General features: G+C 35.1%; 1 protein-coding gene across 1 annotated transcript in view; it reads left to right on the top strand.

Annotated features, from left to right (window-relative positions):
• The window catches only part of LOC135079591 (protein lin-10-like), a 201841-nt gene that overhangs the window by 141071 nt on the left and 38134 nt on the right, over nucleotides 1–22636 (top strand). The window contains exon 3 of the mRNA XM_063974252.1: nucleotides 17546–17574. The gene's annotated coding sequence lies outside the window, so the exon portion shown is untranslated. The remainder of the gene's footprint in view (nucleotides 1–17545; nucleotides 17575–22636) is intronic.

Raw genomic sequence — 22636 nt, 5'->3', positions numbered from 1 at the left:
CTGCCCATTGCCACTTCAGCTTGCATATACTTACTTGCAAAATTGTCTTTTTTGTCATTATTTTGTAATACACACGTCACATTGATACAGTACGTAATAAATGATATTTATGAATTTCAATATAAATATACCTTTTACCTCTAGTTAATTATTAAGATTAACCTCATGTGATCCCCGGATCCGCCATAATCTGTTAATGGCGTGAAACGGCCGCTGCAGAAAGATATTACCTTTTTAATGTGCTTTTGATGACGGACTTGGAAACAGGCATTTTTGGTTGACTAGTCTCTTGTAATAAAAGTCCGTAATATCGTTTGTCGATGTCATATTATTAAAATTTTATAGGCAAAAACAAGACTGCAATTATTTTTAGAGGCTAGTGTATATTACCAGATGGCAACCAATTACAATTTGTTAATGGTACCAGATAGCCAACCAATTACAATTTGATAATAAGAGTGGCCATTAGCACTTCTTTTTTTGCTAAGGGGCATTAGCAATATTTATGCCATTAACGTCTTACCGAAACAGAGACAATGTTATACAGAAACTCTGTCGTAATATTCGCACCTCATAAATACATTACTCTTTAATCACACAAATACATTAACATAATATTCCTTCCTCGCCTAGATTTGTACACAAATGTTTGTCTCGTGTGCAAACATTTGTTCGGATATTTGGTAACGCGCGTCGGAGCGAATCGCGCGTTTATTGCTTCATTTAAAGGGTTTAAAAGCGATAAGTGCTTTCCACGGGCTTATTAGGCTGTGTGTGCACGATTTAACGAGGGGACATCAAGGTCATGTTGTGCCTCCGCGCCTACAATCGATTGATGTAAAATGAAATGACAACACGCATGGACAGAAGTTGCCTATTTTTTTGTAAATCAGTCTTCTATTTTGTGTTAAACAGGGTTCAGTTTGCGGCGCCGCTCGCGTTTAACTTTGGTCCACCGTTTCATCCCTTTAGGGGTGAATTGTGGATTTGCGTGCTTTTCAGCGTTCAACGCAACCCATTGAGTTCTTTGAGCTGTGTGTATTGATAGTTCAGTACGTTAAGTTGCCTTATATTTGTCTATACTAATTTTATAGAGGTAAGTTTGTGTGTTTGTATATTTGTTAAATTGTAAGGGGTAATTTCGGGATCTACTGCATGTACCGATTTTAAAAATTCTTTCACCAATAGAAAGCCACATTATTGCTGAGTGTCATAGGTTATTAATAACAAACCGAAAAATTCCACGCGGGTGATGCCGCGGCCGGAAAGCTAGCATAGAATAGGTACAGATAAAAACTTTTTTCAATAATCTGGTTTTATTTCAAGAGATAAATCGAGCAGGGTAAATTGACGACTATTATTATGCAATCGCGATCGTGCCAGGTCGTTGTTAAGCTTGTTAGTATTTAAAAAGAGCGTAGAAATCCTCGTTATTGGAATACAAAATTCGATAAGTAATTCATTTTTAAAAAGCGTGCGAAAATTGTGATCCTTACCATACTGAATTATGATTGGGTACGTAGATAAGCCTCGTTAAAATAAAAGTTTGGTAAACGGGTAAATATCGTTTCAATTTGCTATTCAGCGTATAAAATCCAAAATCTCTGTTTGTAGAATCAAAAATTATTTAACCTTCACCGCGTAATGGTTGGCTGTGAATTTAGGTTCTAATTACTTTTATATTTGTACTATATCTCAGACCGTACCTTTGGTGCGTCACGCAGATAGGGTTGGCAAATTCTTGTAAATAATAAATTGAAAAAAAAAAAACTGAGTAGTACTAGGACTCACACATGAAGGGTTCCATAACATTGTACAGGATTGGACATTATAAAGTATTTATTGAGCATTTTATTTATCAAATAATTCCATTAAAAACAAAAAACGCCAGCAAATTATTTTCCATATCTTCGTTTGTTTTTTATTTCAACATAGTGAAATAAAAAACGTTGTATTCAAGATAATAAGATCGTCGAAACTGGAAAGTAGAATGACTAGGTAAGTATAGGACCTTTTCGTCGCCATTTTTTTAACTGCAGAATAACTCATACACATGACAAGGCAACCCTACGCGTAAAGAGCGCATTGCGTGCGCGGGCGGCCTTCGTCGATTCGACTTTTGTCGTGCGTACTAAGTTCGGTCTATTTAAAGGATTTTCCTGATGTGTTTTAAATATGCAATGACTCAATTGTATTCTAACCTACTATAGTTGAAGATTTTGAAACGTCAAATGACAAAGATCGGACATAGTTACCAGGCATTGATGGCAGCGCCCTCCTGCAAATGACATTTCAGTTTTTCAACGTGGCAAAAATCGGAACCAGCGATCCGGTATTGATTAAATGTAGTTCATCTACACTCGACATCAAATAAATCGCACCTCCCGCGACAAGCATTTTCAAACGTATGCATCCCCACTTCCCACCAATATTGGCACCATTTAAAAGCCTAGTTCCAACCTTCATTTAATTAAAGGAAAGGTTTTTACCCCAAAAATGTGTCTTTAGAAGGATCCAGAGTCACTTCTTCAAAAATTAGGTAGTTACGGTAGAGCCAACTTTTAAGGCTATAAAACTGTTAAGTTGGGATTAATCGCTATCCATCTGTTAAAGAGGACACGTGTGATCATTATTTGGTTTTATAACCATAAAAATTGGTCTAATTGATCCCATAGGTGGGCCCAAAGTGAGGTATTTTTTCAAGTCACATTTATGGTATATGTTAATCATTTATTAAGAAATTAAATGTGTTTTACTTTAAGGATATTTATTGGGCTTTCAAATAACACCAATATTGTTGGGGCACCATGATTGTGTCAGAAGAAAATCGTTAAAGTTCGCGTCGCGGAAGGTGCGGTTTATTTGATGTTGAGTATATATCAGCTTGCAAGCTTTTGCATCGTCTTCTGTTTCTGACACCACTAACATTATCAAAAGAGCCCCAAAAACAATCTTAAAATAAAAAAGCAATAAAGAAAAGATTTAAAGGTCACTGTAAGTACCTATTTGTGTAAGTCATAAGCCTACATTACTTAAATTCCATGGAACCGCTGTGTAGTTTTTTAAGATTGTTAGGTAACATTAAAACTTATGTTTTAATTCTTTGATATAGAATATTTTAAGTCATTGCTAAAAGCAAGGTTAACGGATTAGGCTAACGTATTTAGAAATTAACATTTCATTGTGTACTGGGTATTAGGTACCTACAGATAAATATATACCTTGTACCCTAAAGGCACATACCTAAAGCTATGGATTAATGTTAAACTAGAATGTATTTTGGTCCCTTGTACATTCACTAAGGCCTTTGCCTCCTGGCGATGTGCTTCCATTTCTGACGGTTAGAGGCGTCGCGAGTACATTGGACCATGGTGGACTCAGTGGCCTTCGTTCGGATAGACTTGCCTATCAAAAGGTAAATTTTCAATTCTAACCAAAGACCTGTGTCCTTACAGTACTGTTACATTCAGTAACAGTTTTTTACTTATCTATAATTTCAGTCGATAGCACTTCAGACTAGAGACTATAGACATTTTCGTAGCAAAATAACTCCTATCCCAACTATCATTATAAAGATTCAGTATCTAGTTTCATGACGCTGTATCTTTCTACAGTCATAGTTACATAAAACAGTTCTATGTTTGCTTGTAGACTATGAGCTATACCAAAAAATCTGATTTTTATGCATAATATTTGGGCAATGATTAGAAGTTGTTTCCACATCAGCCAGATAGTTTTGACAGTTCCAACTCCTTGCCAGACAGTTTTTTTTAGGAAAGCTGCCAATGCCACGATGACCCAAACTTCATGATTCACCAGCATTCTAACCTATATTGGGAGCATACGCTGACAAACTTTCAGCTTTTATAAAATGACATAGGTCTGGCGTTCACTAGCTCTTAGTCTATTGTACAACTATGGAACCTCCTCCTTTCTAAAGTCTATTAAAAATAAAACCCGTTCCACATAGGCGTTTCACTTAAACCGCTTGTAATTTTCCGCAGAACGCGTTCACTTCAAAATCAATTTGTAGAGCGGCGCACTATCCTGACATAGTTGCTTTGAGATACAGCCAATAGGTGACTAGATACGCTCTATATGTATAAGATTGGCTCTTGTAAAACGAGTATACAGGGTGACTTATTTACCTACCGTATGAAATGGTGACATACGACAGGACCGGTCTTAGTGGAAAACCTTGCGGGAGGCCTTTGTCCATCAATGGACGTCTTACGGCTGAAACGAACGAACGAACGATGAAATGGTGAGCTGTGTTTAAAAAGCAGATATGGAAGCTGCCTATTAAAAGTTTGGTAGTTGAAACGACTAATTCATTGATATATTTTAGAGCTACCTGCCTACCTAACTCAATGATTCTTCAGTAAATCAAAATGAAAAATATTTTATTCAATTTTGACCACTGGCACTTATGAACGTCAAATAGGTACAGTAAAAAAACCTTTAGATTATAGGTGCAGGTCTTCTTTTGAATATAAAACACGTTTGTTGAATGTAATTTCAGGGAAGAAATTAAACGTAACTTGAGATTAGAAACATGATCGGAACCAGCTTTTCAAGTTTCCGAAATACTGTCCCAATTATTCGTTTATTTTGTCCTCAGAATAAAGATGTAATTAAATTCGATTAACTCTTATATTGATATTTCTTGCTATGCCATGTTATTCCTACGCCTACATAATCTGTCCTCATTCCAACTCAATGAATATTATTTCTAATGGAGTCTATTATGAAATTCTCCGTTCGGCTTAATATTGAAATGGTGACATACGACAGGACCGGTCTTAGTGGAAAACCTTGCGGGAGGCCTTTGTCCATCAATGGACGTCTTACGGCTGAAACGAACGAACGAACGATGAAATGGTGAGCTGTGTTTAAAAAGCAGATATGGAAGCTGCCTATTAAAAGTTTGGTAGTTGAAACGACTAATTCATTGATATATTTTAGAGCTACCTGCCTACCTAACTCAATGATTCTTCAGTAAATCAAAATGAAAAATATTTTATTCAATTTTGACCACTGGCACTTATGAACGTCAAATAGGTACAGTAAAAAAACCTTTAGATTATAGGTGCAGGTCTTCTTTTGAATATAAAACACGTTTGTTGAATGTAATTTCAGGGAAGAAATTAAACGTAACTTGAGATTAGAAACATGATCGGAACCAGCTTTTCAAGTTTCCGAAATACTGTCCCAATTATTCGTTTATTTTGTCCTCAGAATAAAGATGTAATTAAATTCGATTAACTCTTATATTGATATTTCTTGCTATGCCATGTTATTCCTACGCCTACATAATCTGTCCTCATTCCAACTCAATGAATATTATTTCTAATGGAGTCTATTATGAAATTCTCCGTTCGGCTTAATATTGAAATGGTGCGCCTTATCCTCCGGGTGAATACGAAGCACAATACGATTATAGTAACGTAAGGTTCAGAAGGCACTTTCCTCTGTAGGGGCTGATAAATTCATTTCATAGCCACTACCTATGAAATACACAGTTAAAAAATAAGAAATATTTATTGTAAATATCAGGCAGCAAAAATCATTCATTTCAATGACAACGACATGTGTGTATTACTCGTATGTATTCACAAAACCAATATATGAATCAGACGAACGTGTGCTAAAATATAACTCTACATCAGTGGTTCCCAAAGTTGTCTGGGCTACGACTCATCGAATACAAGATCCCAAACTTGGGACCCACCTACAGGAAATTTCGCCCGCTGCCCAGCGGTTGGATCGGTAGGGTGGTGTGTCGTTCCACAAGTAGGGTCCACTTAATGTTCGCTCGCGACCTACTATTAGGTCGCGACCTATAGTTTGGGAAACTCTGCTCTATATTGTATTTTTGAATAAGGTTCTGGAATGGAGGCCACGTATCGGCAAGCACAGTGTAGGACGTCGACCCACAAGGTGGACAGATGACCTCATAAAAGCTACAGGAAGGGGCTAAATGCAGGCCGCTGCCAACCGGCCAATCTGGAAATCATTGGGGGAGACCTAAGTTCAGCAGTGGACGTCATGTAATGACAATGATGATGATGTATTTTCGAAGTACATATTTTTATAACTTTAAATTATTTTTTGAATCTACTGTGCCTTCAGCCATTATGTGGCCAGTATCAGAATGTCGGGAAATTGCCTCTGACCCCATCGGAACTCCGGCGACCCCATTGATTTAATTTGACGATTACTTTTGCGTCATCGGACTCTCTTTTGGCTCAATTCTTGAAGGTTGGACATTATTTTATTCGGCCATTTTATGTTTTGTTGTCTTGTTTACGAGTAAAGTTTATAAATGAATGAAGAATGTTTTGTATTAAGGTTATTCCGAAGAACTAATGGTTAATAATCGACTATTGAGGTGATTTTTAATACAGGGTGACAGGTAAAGCGATACATTCCTTGAAAGGGGTTAAAGTAGAGCTTATTTGCAGTCATTTAAGTCATATGACACCATGTCCGAAACTTGTTCATTTCCAAGTTATTCAAGATTTAAGTATTTTTAAAAAAATCTCCAGTTTTTATGTTAAAATGTACCCTTGTAATGAAGAATACGGAATAATGTTAACTTTTTTGTTGTATTCGTATAGCTAAATAATAAGATTGACATTTTAAATTAAAATTTGCAAGAAAGAATCGTCATTACTCAAGTAAAAGCTAAAAAACCATGTATTATATTGCAAAAAAAATAAGTTTTAGGTAATTAAACGAAGAATTTCCAAGAAAAAATGTATGGAATGTTGTGTACAAATTACAGAATTTAGTTCCTTGATTCATTAGCTATTCAAAAAGGTACAGTTGTTTAACAAACACTACATCATTATTTTTTTATTTGAATTTAAACGTCTAGTAAGATACTTTCATAAAAAAATAAATAAATAAAAAAGTCACACTAACAACTGTTCTTGGGTCTCAATAAATGAAAAACTTAGTATTTTAATAATAATTGTATCACCTAATTTTATCTAGGTACATTATTTTAAGTCCTGCTCAAACTGTGAGCCCCGTCTTCTAATACAAGCTCGTAGTCTGTTTCTCACTTTTGTTTTTGTGACTCTTGTTGTCAAACTGCTGAATATCTTGAGCTGCCCTCTGAATGCGCTCACGAAGCTCTTGCTCGTTGTTTACGGGGGTTACATACAAGAGATACTTCATGTGACCCCATAAATAAAAATCGCAAGGGGTCAGATCCGGACTTCTGGCTGGCCAAGGAATGGGTCCACCGCGCCCAATCCAACAAAGTGGATATTGTTGATCCATCCATTGGCGTACACTGAGCCGAAAGTGTGCTGTGTGTGTGTGAAAGCTTCGTGAGCGCATTCAGAGGGCAGCTCAAGATATTCAGCAAAGTTTGACAACAAGAGTCACAAAAACAGAAGTGAGAAACAGACTACGAGCTTGTATTAGAAGACGGGGCTCACAGTTTGAGCAGGACTTAAAATAATGTACCTAGATAAAATTAGGTGATACAATTATTATTAAAATACTAAGTTTTTCATTTATTGAGACCCAAGAACAGTTGTTAGTGTGACTTTTTTATTTATTTATTTTTTTATGAAAGTATCTTACTAGACGTTTAAATTCAAATAAAAAAAATATTATGTAGTGTTTGTTAAACACATGTACCTTTTTGAATAGCTAATGAATCAAGGAACTAAATTCTGTAATTTGTACACAACATTCCATACATTTTTTCTTGGAAATTCTTCGTTTAATTACCTAAAACATATTTTTTTTGCAAAATAATACATGGTTTTTTAGCTTTTACTTGAGTAATGACGATTCTTTCTTGCAAATTTTAATTTAAAATGTCAATCTTATTATTTAGCTATACGAATACAACAAAAAAGTTAACATTATTCCGTATTCTTCATTACAAGGGTACATTTTAACATAAAAACTGGAGATTTTTTAAAAAATACTTAAATCTTGAATAACTTGGAAATGAACAAGTTTCGGACATGGTGTCATATGACTTAAATGACTGCAAATAAGCTCTACTTTAACCCCTTTCAAGGAATGTATCGCTTTACCTGTCACCCTGTATACTATACGATCCATTCTTAGTGCGTATATTTTATTCCTATAATTAGATTTTAAATAATCGAATCAATTTTGAAGCTAAGGACCCAGACGAGAATTAAATCTAATTTATTAAATCAGGCAATATCTTGAAACTCTACTTCAATATAACACAAAAGAAATCTAAATTAATTGTTTTTTGTTCGGAGCTCAGAAAAGGTGGATTTACATCAAACGAACTCGAGAATATACACCTATTATTGCTCGTAAATAACAACGACAGTTTTCTTTTGTTTTTATTAAATGTTTGTAAGGACTAGCTGATCATAATCTCATCAAAAGAGTGTCGATGCGATCTTCCAGAAGATTATTTACTCGTATTTTAGCCTTAAAGTATAATTCAGAAACATTAACGTAGGTAACGAAATTCCACACCTATGTAATATTGGAAACTATAAAAATGACAAAAGTCTTACACCAAATACTTACCAAGCTCACCCAGAAAAGGACACTTCCTATAGGTAGTTATAATAGATGACACTCTTCCTATGCTCATAATAATGTCACCCCGTCTAAACCCGCCCTATGAATGTTTACTCCCAGCTTTATTTTTCATGAGCCGTGTCCAATATCGATTAATCCCGAGTCTAGACAGGTCGAAAGGTAAAGTGAAATCGATACTTGACGCAATTAACTTTTATAGAACCTGAAAAGGAGAGAATCGCACGTTCGGAGGGTTGTTATCAGCTGATAACAGTGATTGAAGTGTATTGGGCTTTGATAACGCATTTTGAGCGGTATTTTTGATTTTTTAGAAATAAAAATTGCGTACAAAATTACATGAAGCTTTATAGGTATGCTTTCGACAGATTTCAATGTCAAATATTAATCAATAAAAGTAGTAATATTTTCAGTAGTAAGTAGCTTGTATTTAAACCTGTGTATTTCAATTTAGCAAACCATACGATCAAATAAGAGATGAAACAAAACAAAAACCTTCAATTCTTTTAAGCAAATAAGTATTATGAAAAAGGTAAGGCGTAATTTCAGATGCTTGTGGCAGCTTATAAAGTCTAACGTTTTGTGACGTCAGATGGTACACGCTTTACGTGTTACAAAAGCTTACGACGATTGCCTAATCTTTGTGTCTCTACGCATAGATTTTCATTGTAAACGTACAATTCTAAAGTAACGCTCGGTACACACAGCTACATAATTGCTAACCGCAGACGGCCAGACGCTCGGAAGCCGGACCGCGGCGTTTCCGCGAAGTCTGTCTGCGCCTTAGGCGCTTACCACACTGCGAGCGAAAGCTCACATTTTATTTTATTTATTAGGACAACCAACAAGACAAACACGCATACATGGAATTACTATGACTAAAAGTGTAAGCATTTATGTATTTACAAATTTTTTCTGCGTCGTCAATTGACGTAAAATACAAAAAAATACGCAATTGCGTATTTTTTGTTAGCAGACATTGAGTTTATACATTTTGAGAGCTCTTGACATTTATTATCAACCGACTTCAAAAAAAGGAGGAGGTTCTCAATTCGACCCGTATGTTTTTTTTTATAATTATTAATCATTGAATATTGTTTCTAATTTGGATAGGTTAAACGGCGGAAAAAAGGTAGAGACCTTTACTACTATTTTCTGTTTTCAGTACTAATTAATTGAAATTATTTAAATCCTTTGTATTATATGAGGGGAAAATATTTAAGATTATTATTTTCAACAACATCATAAAAATTTCAAAATGGAAATATAATTTTATTTCATCATCATCATCACTTACGTTCATCATCATTACGTCCACTGCTGAACATATGCCTCCCCCAATGATTTCCATATCGCGGTTTTATGTAATTGTAATTAATTAGGCATAAACTCCACAAATCACAGGCTAAAGTCCAAACAACTGCACGTAAAATTAAACCCCTTAAATAATCCAGTAAATATTAACCACCATAGCACTTAGCGGCAGATTGCATTTGTGACGTCAGCATAATTGCAGGGCGCGGAAGCGGGCCGCTTCCCGCATGCGACATCCTTGCGATATTGCAATTTGCGGGCACAATGCAGTTAATATCGCTGCGGAGTTTACTTACTCGTGTTCATAAATTCAATTGTGGTTGTGTATTCTACTATTAGAGTATGAACGTGTAGTTTATTAAGTACCTCTATCTCCATACAGGTTAAAGTCAATTACAGAAAACAGTATTTTTAGACAGGCTTATATTCTACGTACTAAGTTTTATTTGTCGAATTTGCAATTTGCGGGCACAATGCAGTTAATTTATCGCTGCGGAGTTTACTTACGTGTGTTCATAAATTCAATTGTGGTTAAATTGGTTATGTATTCTGCTGTTAGACTAAGAACGTGTAGTTTATTAAGTACTCTACCTACATACATGCATAGGCTCCTTAAGAACATTTGACGATTTGTAAGTACTTATTTATTTAGACTATACGAATGAAGATAATTTTTATTTTGATACAGGTTAAAGTCAATGCAGTGGCGTTAGTGGAGCTGACTGATTTTATGTTTTGGGTTTAATATTGAGTTAAATTCTCATGAACTATAAGTGGAAGAATCTAGCCCTGGTTCGCCTTACTTAACTAATAGCTATACCACGGTAATGACTGAAAACTTACAGTACATTTTCCGTAAGTTACACTTAAATGGTTTATTATTTGACCAAAAGAAACAGCTAAAACGATTTTTTCCGTCACCGATGATAGCGAACATGATGGTAAAGCCTGGTCCGTGAGCACGTAGAATTATGTCCAATGACCCCAAGCTACCCATCCTTATCGCTCGCGCGTAATTATATTGCTGTCGCGACTGTGCGACGGGCGCCCGCAGTGAGTGTGCAAGTGCGACAGCAATACATACATGCTCACTTGCTCACGGACCAGGCTTTAGATGGAAACACGCCTCTACAGTGCCATATGGTTGCCGCTAAATGGGTTGGCCGGGCGTTCATTACATAGCGCTGTGTTACGTTCGGCGCTATGATTGATGACCCTGCTATCTTCCCGGTTTTTGGTGGGGTACTGATGACTTCGAAGTTGACGGATTATTTTTTCGTCAACGAAATGTAGGTAAAGACTTTTTCGTAGAAGATTTTGTATTCGGATTTATCGGAAGTTCGGAACACTAAAATTAAAGAAATTGTTTAAATATTACCATAATTATAGGGAAAAAGGGAGTTAAATATTCAAAATGCAATTATTTACAGAATATTTCTTTAGTCTAACAGCTTATCTTAAATAGTATAACTTAGCAAAGGATCTGAAACTGTTCACTTTTTGTTGTGGTTGTTTACATCAGGCTAACACAATTTATTATATCTGTCCTATTATGCTATTAAGTTGTTACTCCAAATATCCTGCCTTTTTTGTTTAGCCACAGACCGGGCTTTATGAGAACCCCACAATTATTTCAAACAGACATAAACAATGGAAAGGCAAGTAATATCATTAAAAGTGTAAAACAACCGTTTCATTTGCATAAGGTAAACAGTTTGTTGGAATTGCCTTACTGTAAATACTGGTGTTGCGGTAAGGAATGAAGCCACTAAATTGTATTACTAATTGTATTTAGAGCAATAAAGAGACACTTATGGAAATTGACTAAATTACATATTTTTTGTATTCAAAGGGTTGTTTTGTTTACACTCTCATCTGAAGGGTGCAGTTCCGAATTAAGACAAAAATTAGCCCAGAAAATGCCTATTCAAATGCACAGACGACAGCATTTCAAGATAAACACTATATTGCATGTTATCATTGAAATAGGTGCTACTTTTCAACGTAAACGTATTGTCACCTGCAACTTGAAGGACTCGGGGTTGTAAGAATTCAAGAGCAGTGTCGTCGACAGGAAAATTCTCTCATTGACTGTCCACATTTAAAACTGATTAGAGAAAGTGCATTTGTATGTTTACAAGAATCATATTATTACAATGTGTGAAAAAAAACAGGTTACAAAATCTGCGCGGTAAGAGTAGTCGCAAATATTAAAATGTTCCCTCAAATAATAAACCAGGCCGAGGTGAGGCGTACAGGAGACTTTTAGGGAATTAGGCAGTCTTAGAACGTAAATTGTGTGTGATGCAGGGGACGAGAGAAAAGCCTCCGGTGGATGAAAATGTTGCAACATACTTTATCGGTCTCAAGGTAGCGCATTCGTAGTGATCAAGTTATCAAAATGTAAAAACACCTATTACACTGGTCAACAGTGGTTTTGGTGCCAAGGAACTGTATATATTTTTTGATTGAGGACCATATCCTGGTTGCTTTGGTAGCAAATTTGTTGATTTCCTACGTGTGGTTTTCTAGATTTTGACGTGTATAGAAAAATACAAAATTTCACCAAAATCAGCGTTTATAATATTTTGAAGTGCTTAAAAACTTTCTTTTCCACGACTTTTGTGAATGAGGTTTAATGGAACTATCACGTTACATCCTCTAGCAGTAATCAGCCATCATATACCGATCCCATCTGCCTTGGTACCTCTCTTCCAATGGTTTTTAGGTCTTGATAGCATCGCTCTCCCTGTTCTTAGCTATATCATGCTATAGTGACCCAAGATTCTCTGGGAATTGGTCAAGATGACTGTGGAGGTAATGCCCTTTGATGAAAATTATGACATCCTGAGTTTTTAAGGCATGTCTCGCAATTTCAGCGTAGTTACTGGACTAGAGATTTCCGAAAAATAAATTGTAATTTCAATGAACAAAATCTACGCAAATCGTTCCAAATAGTCCATCGAACTTAAGAAATCAGTATATTTTATTAATATTGTTATTGAAGGACCATCAAAAATTACTTAAAAAATTAATTAAAATCTTTTTTTATGCTCAAACTACGATTTTTTTTTGTTCTTTCCTTACTTTGTCTACTCTGAACTTCATGTTACGGCTTCTTTGACCATTGTAACATTGCCTTAAGTGTTCACAGCAGCTTATACAAACAAATTTGGTTATCCACGGCTTGAATACAACCACAATTTCCGACTTAAAGTAAGAAAAATAAGCACTTTTAATCAAATATTGCCTGAATTTTTGAACTTTTTAACTATGTACACACCACAAATGAAACAAAAATACATTTTGATTGTTGAGACAACTTCTTGGCAATGTATACATGATATTAAAATAAATGCATTTATAAAAATGTACCGATAACACTAAAAACTGTGCAACCAAAGTACCGATTAAAGCTAAATTTTAAAACTGAGGGTAGATCCAAAACTACACGTAGGAAAAAAAAAAGAAAAATATTTTTATTATTACTAATACACACCTAATAATAAACTATCAACAGAATCTCGGCACCATTTTCATTTTGATTTTTTGTTGACCTGTGTTATTTAACTCTCCTTTTGAACTAGCAGCATTGGAAATAACGATCATTTTCGGATATCGATTAGTAATACAACTTTTCGAGTTTTATTTTGATTTAAAGCTAGCAGACGCTAAATGACAATGCGTTGCTGATCCTACAGAAAGTTATGGTTATTTATAGCACTCACACAGATTTTTATTATTATTATTATTATTCTGTTTAATGGCTTCAATGATGAGCATTTGAAGCACACTGGTTTCGTCAATGTCGAGTGTATAAAGAGACGGTGGACAGTGGAATTTGAAGATTGCACAGTGATAATTTAATCCATTCTTCATTGAAATTTCTATTTCCGAATAATATTTTTTTTTAACAAGAAGTCGGCTTCATTAACGTCCTTGCTGTGAACTTATTGTATCGCTTATTCTCGTAACTTGTGTCCTACCTCCCCCAAGGTGTTTCACGTCGCAAAATTTGTTTCAGTCGCACAGCCGGTACACAGTATCACCTTACACGTAGACTCCATTCATTACCAACTTATTACGGACAAGGATTACATTAGAGTCAAGAGAAGGCATGTTTCTTTTTATTGATGTTTTCCAATTCTTTGAAATGTTAGTATTCAAATTATATCTTGATGAAAACTGATGTGATATTCAACACGTAAACCGTAAAAGATATGAAGCGTATCAGCTGTCTAATATGTATTTCTCCAGTACCGTCTCTAATCTTTAATTTTTGCCTGACATTACATAACCATAACGGGTTATTCCGTATTCGACCCATGACAACTCAACCCATTTCTTCACTCATCCCAAATTAGTATTCCTAGCTCAACCCATTACATAATTTCGTTATTCTACCCAAATGCATTCCTTACTCAACCCAAAGTAAATATAACAAAAATAAGTATGGATAGCAAAACAACGTTTACTGTTTTTTCAGAAATTTAATAATGATAAATACATACTAGTATGTACATTGATTTATAATTAAATAAAAAAAAAAATAATAACATCACCTACATGAAAAAATGATAGATATGAATATGTTGATCAACTAAAACATATCAAAGATTTTATTTTATTTTAAGGTACCTAAATACATAAACAAATTAAGAGGCTGAAAACTTCTACCGCGGGATTAGCTGTCCACATGACTTTTATTATTTTTCTTTTGTCATCTCATACCGCTTGAAAAAAAAAAGATGAAATACATTGTATTATTTGAAATAATTATTTGTACATTCATGAACAAGTGTCTAGGGAAAAAAATTATACGCCATCGCTTGGTTATACTGATTTAATAAAAAATCACAGTCGTTTGATTTATAGTAGATTTATAGAGGATTTATAGTAGATTCTAATTAGTCATTATTTGATTTGTGTCCTTTTGTGAAAAACGTTTTTCAAATATATTATTGTATCAGAATTCCTGCAGTTTTATTTAATAGAACGATCTTAACACAAAAGTTAACCGAGCTTAAATTTCTTAAAAATATAATTTATTCTGACCGTACATAAAAATCTTATATTTTTTAAGTGGTTTAAAAATGGGTTGAGCTAGGAATGTTTTTGGGGTGAATAAGGAACATAAAATTAAAAATTTGTTGTGGGTAGAGTAAGGAACAAAATTGGGTTGAGTAAGGAAAAATAATGAGTGGGTTGAGTTGTCGTGGGTTGAATACGGAATAACCCTACATAACAGATAAAAAGTCATTATGAGGCAAACCCTATGCAGAATATTTCAAGATCTAACGATGGATCACGTTACTCAAACATGAAATGTGAATATACTTTTTATCTAGAATTCTCGGGGGATATTTTATTTCAAACAAAATATTATTCTAAATGTTAGTTCTGGACCATCTCGAGTAAATGATAACGCGTTCTGTTTTCGATACGGCGTTGTGAGTGAACAGAAGTTGGTAGTTTACCCCCAGGGTGCAAGAATAAGAAGCGAGTATCTTTCCCTTCCAAAAGCCGTTTTAGAATAGGGGTGGAAAAATTATGTGCTTGATATTTAAAATGTGAGAGCCATTTGCAAATCTTCATTGGACCTTTTTCGTCAGCCGAAAAGTGCGGGTCACACCTTAAGGATTTGCATATTTTATTTATTTATTAAGTGTTGGTACACAGATTTACACAAGTTACTGTACATAATATAGTGTTCTTCACAAATAGAAAAGAATACTCATTTAAATTGAAAAAGTCTCTAGCTGATATTGTACTTTTGCTGCTTTTAATTTACAAAAGTTCACAAATTGATAGTATTTTTACCGATAAAAGAAAAGTATATAAAAAGTAGCGACATCCCTGTTATAAAGAAAGTTTCGCGCTATAGGATATTTGTTATTCCAGTGAGTCAAAGGATCGAATCTATCGCCAGGATCTCGTTAATGTTACTGTGTGATTCTATTTGTTCTAGATTTAGCATTTACTCGTATAGCGAAACGTGGAAAGCGGATTTTGGATTTAATCTTTATCATTGACTAGCGGCCGCCCGCGACTTCGTACGCGTGGATCCCGTTTTACCCCCTTCATCTATCTTAAGCGGTTTAGATTTTTTTCATACAAATGTTTTTTCCCGCTAACTCCCGTTCCCGTAGGAATTTTGCAATATTCTGTTGTAACTAAGCTTTAAGTTTACTAAGGTACCTGCATGCCAAATTTCAAGCGTCTATCTTACGCAGTTTAGATTTTTTCATACATATGTTTTTTCCCGCTAACTCCCGTTCCCGTGGAAATTTCACGATATCCTGTTGTACCTAAGCTTTAAGTTTACTAAGGTACCTGCACACCAAATTTCAAGCATCTAACTTAAGCGGTTTAGATTTTTCATACAAAAGGATTTTTCCGCTAATTCCCGTTCCCGTGGGAATTTCGGGAATTCCTTTCTTAGTGCACCTCTACGGTACCTAAACTACGTCCCTTCCAAATTTCAAGTGCCTACGTTTAGCCGTTTAGGCTGTGCGTTGATCTGTCAGTCAGTCAGTCAGTTTCTCCTTTTATATATTTAGATTCGTTCTCTTAGTATAGATAGAGTTTTAACACGTGTAGGTTTTGTTCTGCCCAGCCGAAAAATCGAATTTGATTTCTTAGAACCTGTACTTAGATATAGTCTTTGTGTGGAATCGGGACTCAGTTAAGATTTTATAAAACTACTGAACACAGCCCCGTATGTCGCTTATGTCAGTGGGATGTCTTTACTAAAAATACAGGGTGAAATTGAATTCATTAGCATAAAGAGACTTTGTTTAGTTTTTCTTTGAATAGCTAAGTAGGTAAGTATTTATTAAGTAATTTGTGAACTTATTTTTGTGGATATAGCGCATTAAAAACCTAATATTCGAAGGCGTTGACACATGCAATCACTATTTACGAGTCATTCAGGGCGACGTTACGCAACCCGCCGCCATTCCTTGAAAGGTGCTTATTCAAAAGCCGACCTACTTGCGATAAATTCTTTCCGCGCACGTTTCATTCGCCTCGTATCAGTAATAAGTTAAATGGGCTTATAATAAGCTTTGGTAATATGTGGATTTTACATCCATTTTATGGAGAGACAGTGGCAAGGTCAGTAACATCGTAAAGCCAATCATAACTTTATTGATTTGAGTATGTAAATTCTTCACGAGTAGTGATGGCCCGATTTTCTGTTGTTCACGTTATACAGTACTCATTGATGGGTTGGTATTTATAACCCCTGTAAGACTCGTAAAAGTTACACGCGCCTTGAACACTTGTTTAAAGTGATGTTTAGTATAGAAAACACGTGTGTAACTTTTTAGTAAGGGGGTAAGTAGGTATTTACAATTTGTACAAAGAAAGCATTTATTTAATTTCTTCAAAAAGAAGCACCTAACTTTACCGGTGTTGAATTATGAGACATAATTTTCAAACCTAACAAATACTTATGAAATGGAATCCCAAAACTTTGCTCCCTTATTAAAGTTGACAAATTCCATAGACAAAAACGTTACCAAACGAACCACGTTTACCGGTGTTCCCATTCGTGTTTACGGGCAAACTTGCTATCTACGCGCGGCAGTTGGCAGCCTTGCCAAGATGGCTGCCGCTCCCGCCAAATTATGCAACTTCATTTATTTCTGTTATTAATGGCAATTTGTTGTTGCAGGTATAACCCCGGAGTCATGTTGAGGAAAGGTTGGTATGTACTTTGTATCTGATTAACTAACTTTATGGTCTGTTAGTAATTTGTTCTTTAGAAGCTTTTGTTCCTTGAACAAGTTTGTTTGTGCCCGTATTTCTTAAGTTTTTCATGAATAAGTAGAGTACTGTAGCCTGGTTTGTTATTCCAGAATAAAGATAGAGTAGAATAACGTTTTATTTAATGGTATTACAGAATTTTTCCTGAAAATTGATTGCGGAAATCCCTTCTATAATTGGAAAAGCATGTTCCCTTAGATGTTTCATGAAATAGTTGTTAAAATTGTTTGATCTTTGATGAGAAAATTAGTGTAGATTAATTAAACTTTAATGGTAATTGTTTGTTTAATAGTTAATTGATAGTATTCACTGATAGTTGTTAATCATTTCACTTGTCAAAAACCTACCTACTAGAAAATATTTTCATAATAAATTGAAGAATAGGTCAACATGTATTGACTGACGGGTAGGTATTAATTATTTTTCCTTTCTGTGTAGTGTTTTGTAGAAACAGTAATATTTACCTACTCGTATTATAGAAAACAACTATGTACTCGTACCTTTGGTGATATGTCACCTCATAGACCGACTTAAGTATAAGTATTTGACAACCAACAAGAAAGAATGCGATCAAAAATTTGAAGGTAAACAAAAGAAAATCAATGACTAATATTCAACAAAAACACAGCCTCTGAAGATGGAAAATCACGCGCTGATCCGAATTTGAGACAAAGAAATTCCCAAATTGTGTATTTAGACGGAGCTCTTGGTTCCGAAAGCTTTTCACGGCACGTCGCGTTCAATTTTTTCCCTTTCGCGTCTTAAAGTAATTATGATTCTGGTTCCGAGAGGGTACCTTGGTACCTTGTTAATATTCCGTCTTTGAAGAATAGATGACGATGACTTTTTGAAATTAGGAAGTGTGAAGTGAAAATTTGGGCTATTGGAATTTTATAGGAAAGTACCTACTTGAAATAAGCGTAGCCAGGTAATTGGCAAATAAATAATTTGATAATTTTTTTCATTAATTTCAGTGTTTTTCAAAATAATGTAGTTGAAAGTGATAAAAGTTATACAAACAGAATTTGAAGCTGTAATCTATTTTTCTGTGGACACAGTATTGAAGAGATCCTACTTCTAAATTAGCTATCAGGGTTATTTTTAAAGTACCTAAACTCAAAGGGTTTTCTTGTTTTCACCAAACAACATCTTTAAAAACAAAGTGGGGTCGTTATGGAAACATGCAACGGTTTTGCGGGTTCTTGTTTGGAACTTTTATGTTTTTAAGAGTTTCTCCTTCGCAAACAAAAAGGGAAAAGTTCTTAGATCTATGAATTACATAATTTTATTTATGTGTACTATGAAGTATACTGATGGAAATTGAACGCATCTGTAATATAATAATTCAATGTTTGTGAACGCACCCATTTTGTGCACTCTATCTTGTCTGTGTGTGACTCTCACTCGCTATATTTTCCCGCACTTTTTCGGTTTCATTACGGCACTTTATATCTTTTTATCTAAATCGATTGTATTCATAGATCAGGAATCCTTTTATACCTATAGAGGGAGCTCCCTCGTGAATAAAGCCGCACAGAAAGTCATGGTGTATTTATTAACTTTCATACATAGAATGTGTTTTCAACATTTTCAGATAGAATTTAAGCTCAATCGTACCTGCCTCTCATCCATCATCCCCGTAAACGTGGAGTACCTCTTTGGCCTGACCTTTCTTTATGGGTTTCAAATGCCGACAGCCGGCGGCCTCGATATTTGTACCTACCATAAATTCACAAAGAATTCTGCGACATTTACGACTAGTGTTGTCAGGTATGCTCGGATTTGGGACATGGTAATAAAATGGTTGGGATTTAACAAGGTCGTTTATGAAGTGATACTGTATTAAGTCGTTTTTTCTTGTATTTTTGGGCACATTTTTGCATTATTAACGTGTTAAACTTACATGTGGAGCATACTTGCTTTCCACATGACTTGTTTAATGAAAAGCGCCATCTTTGTTACGAAGTTAAGGTAGTTATACATAACGAATATTTTAGCACTTCATTTTACTGATGCAGTCGCAGATGCCTTCATGTAAGTATAGTGAAAATAGTCAAACTACCTAGTGAAAATAGTCCCTAGACCCGTCCCATAAAACGGGACATCCGCCGGCGCTATTTATGTAATTTCTATACAAATGCGAACGGCCGATATTGGGTATCGGAGCGCAAGACTTTCCGAGGGTAGTGAAATGCCTGACCGTGTTTTGTGGGAATTCCCTTTTGCTGACCTATTACTGCGACTGTACAATATTTCTAACTTTGGACAAAACAAGATATAGCAAAATGAATGAGGGTTATACTCTATGGGAAACTTCCTGGAATCTGTATTTTCTAATTTGATTAGCATTTTTTTTACTCGTACGCTTCATTTTATATTTAATAACATCTTGTAGATACTTATCACAAAAAGAGATATCTCTATCTATCTACCTACCCTCTATGAATTTACAAAGATTAGCCAGCTATAAATATGTAAACATTAAAATTTAAAAATTCCTAGAAAGCTTATCTCGCAGCCAAAATGAAAAGGCGAAAAATATGCGCCATTAAGATTAAATCCTTTAATGTACTGGGCTAAATAATATTATCGTAATAAGTGCGGCAAATTAAATTATGACGGTGAAATATAAGCGTCTTTTTTCATAAGCCCGCGAAGTCATTGTGTAGCGAAATATTGTTACGCAGTTTTTTCTCTGAGCCTCATTTATTTAAGGCTTAGGGTAAGGTTGCCACTATTGGACCACTTAACTTTAAAATGACATAACAGCGGAATTGTGGTAGATAGGAGCAACATGATTCAACATTTTAATAAGCCTTATATATAAGAACTTGCATGTGTCATTTGTGATTTTTAGCATTAACCATAAACAGAAAAAATAGAAAAAATCTGTTTTGCCATGGTTGCTTTCTTTGGACCACTGTTTCTTTAATTGGACCAGTGAGTTGCTATCATTGGACTTAGAAAATTTTGTGCAGTGGTCCATTCAACGGTACCATGAGAATTCAAACAAATAAAAGACAATAATATAATAATCAATTTTATTATTCTACAATTAGTCAACGCTTTATAAAGCTATTCTGTAAGTAAGCTTCTGACATCTTTTGGCGTGATTCCGTATAAACAGCTTTCCAACTCCAAAATATGATCGACTAACTTTTTCTCTAAGTCAGGAGTAAGGTCACCTATCGAACCAATTATTTGTTTTGCACCTTTTGCTCTTAAATTTTTGTCGTCCAGCCTTCTTTTTAGCGTCGCTTTTGGTACACCATATATCCTACTTGCCTCATTCAGTCCAACTTCTTGTTTACTTAAAGCTTGTAGTGCCAATGTCATGCTTTCTTCGTTCCACGCATAGTATTCCCCTCGTTTTGCCATGCTAAAATAAAAATAAAACCATTTAAATTTCTATTTTAAAAGTTGCTATGATTGGACCGGTCCAATTAAAGAGAAACTAACTGGTCCATTGATGGCAATTCATAGTACAAAGACAAAAAGGTTAATACATAAAAATCTGTGAAATATTGCAAAAAACAGTTTACAAATCTACTTGAACAACTAAATAAGGCGTGCGATTCACAATAAATAACATTAAAAACATTCAATAAACTGTACTTACCTGGTAAACTGTGTCACGAGAAAATTACATCTGGAGCACGCGAAACACTGCAGCAAACGTCCTTCCCCAACGGAGCTCACGGCGAGACTGGTGGGAGCGGGGGTTGGTACTAGCTCAAATAGCTAACGTTTCGTGCAAACGGTTGATTTTTAAAGTACTTAGGTTCCGAGAAATCAGAGTGGTCCAAAGAAAGAGCCGGTCCATTGATCGCAACCTTACCCTAATTACTGTGGAGGGGCTTAAGAAAAACGAAGCGATCGTCGTTGGCGGGGAAATAATAAAAACATGAACGAATAAACAAACCCTTGCTGAAGATCAAGGAGTTTAGTTACTACAACCTTTTTGGCAACACAGTGTAAATCGCATTATGAGTTTTTGATACTTACAAGACGTTTTCTCTAGTCTTCTTCGAAATGTAAATTTTAGTATAATCTATAATATAAAAAATTATAAAAATGAATCGCAAAATGTGTTGGTAAGCGCATACTTAGCTCAACAACGCGAACGCCTGGACCAATTTTACCAATTCTTTTTTGAAATGTTCGTTGAAGTCCAAGGATGGTTTACGGCGAGAAAAATTCGAATAGTTTCCGGGAAAACCCCGCTAAGCTAGTTATTTAATAGATTTGACTGATATTTTCAGATAAACAACAATATTATGTCTCTCTCATAAAAATAGTTGTTCAATACAAAGGCACATTGTTATGTTAACATTTAATCTAGTGTGTGTACACAAGCCTTCCCACGGGTCCGAACTCCAAATGTGTAACACAAACATTAATATTGTGAGAACAAAGGTTATATTATCAATTTGGGCCTCGCCGATATTTTAGTGAATTTTTATGAAATGTAGACCACAAAAACAAGCAATTGGCCGATTCATATTTTATCGCCATTTTTACATTTTTCCACATAAAACACCGCGTGATGAAAACGTTTCAGCGAAATCGCGGATACTAAAACGTTTATAGTCTCTTTTTCATTTATTGCAATTAAATGTGCCTATAGACTACAAGTAGCCGTCAGTCAGGAAACATTTAAGCTTTCCTGGACAAAAAACTTAAAAAAGCCTGTAAATCGTGACTTTTCAGTGTAATTAAATTAATTATACTAATTTGAACCAAACTAAAACGCTATCTCAGCTAGAGCAACGTGATAGCGTTATATTCTCCTTAAATTAAGGGAATTCAATTTACAGGGTCTCGAGTGGGCCACGAATAAAAGCAACTCAGTCATCAACCGAGATGGCAAGTGAATGGTGTTTAATTATTGCCAAGTGGCGGCCATTCTTTCTAAGAATTCATTAAACATCATAGCTAGCTACTAATTGGTAGTGCGACGCAGTGGGGGAAGGTTCGGTAGTGATGTTCAAACAATGTC

The sequence above is a fragment of the Ostrinia nubilalis genome, chromosome 1 (assembly GCF_963855985.1).
Source record: "Ostrinia nubilalis chromosome 1, ilOstNubi1.1, whole genome shotgun sequence".
In the NCBI taxonomy this organism is placed as follows: Eukaryota; Metazoa; Arthropoda; class Insecta; order Lepidoptera; family Crambidae; genus Ostrinia; species Ostrinia nubilalis.
This window is presented reverse-complemented; position numbering and strand designations above follow the sequence as displayed.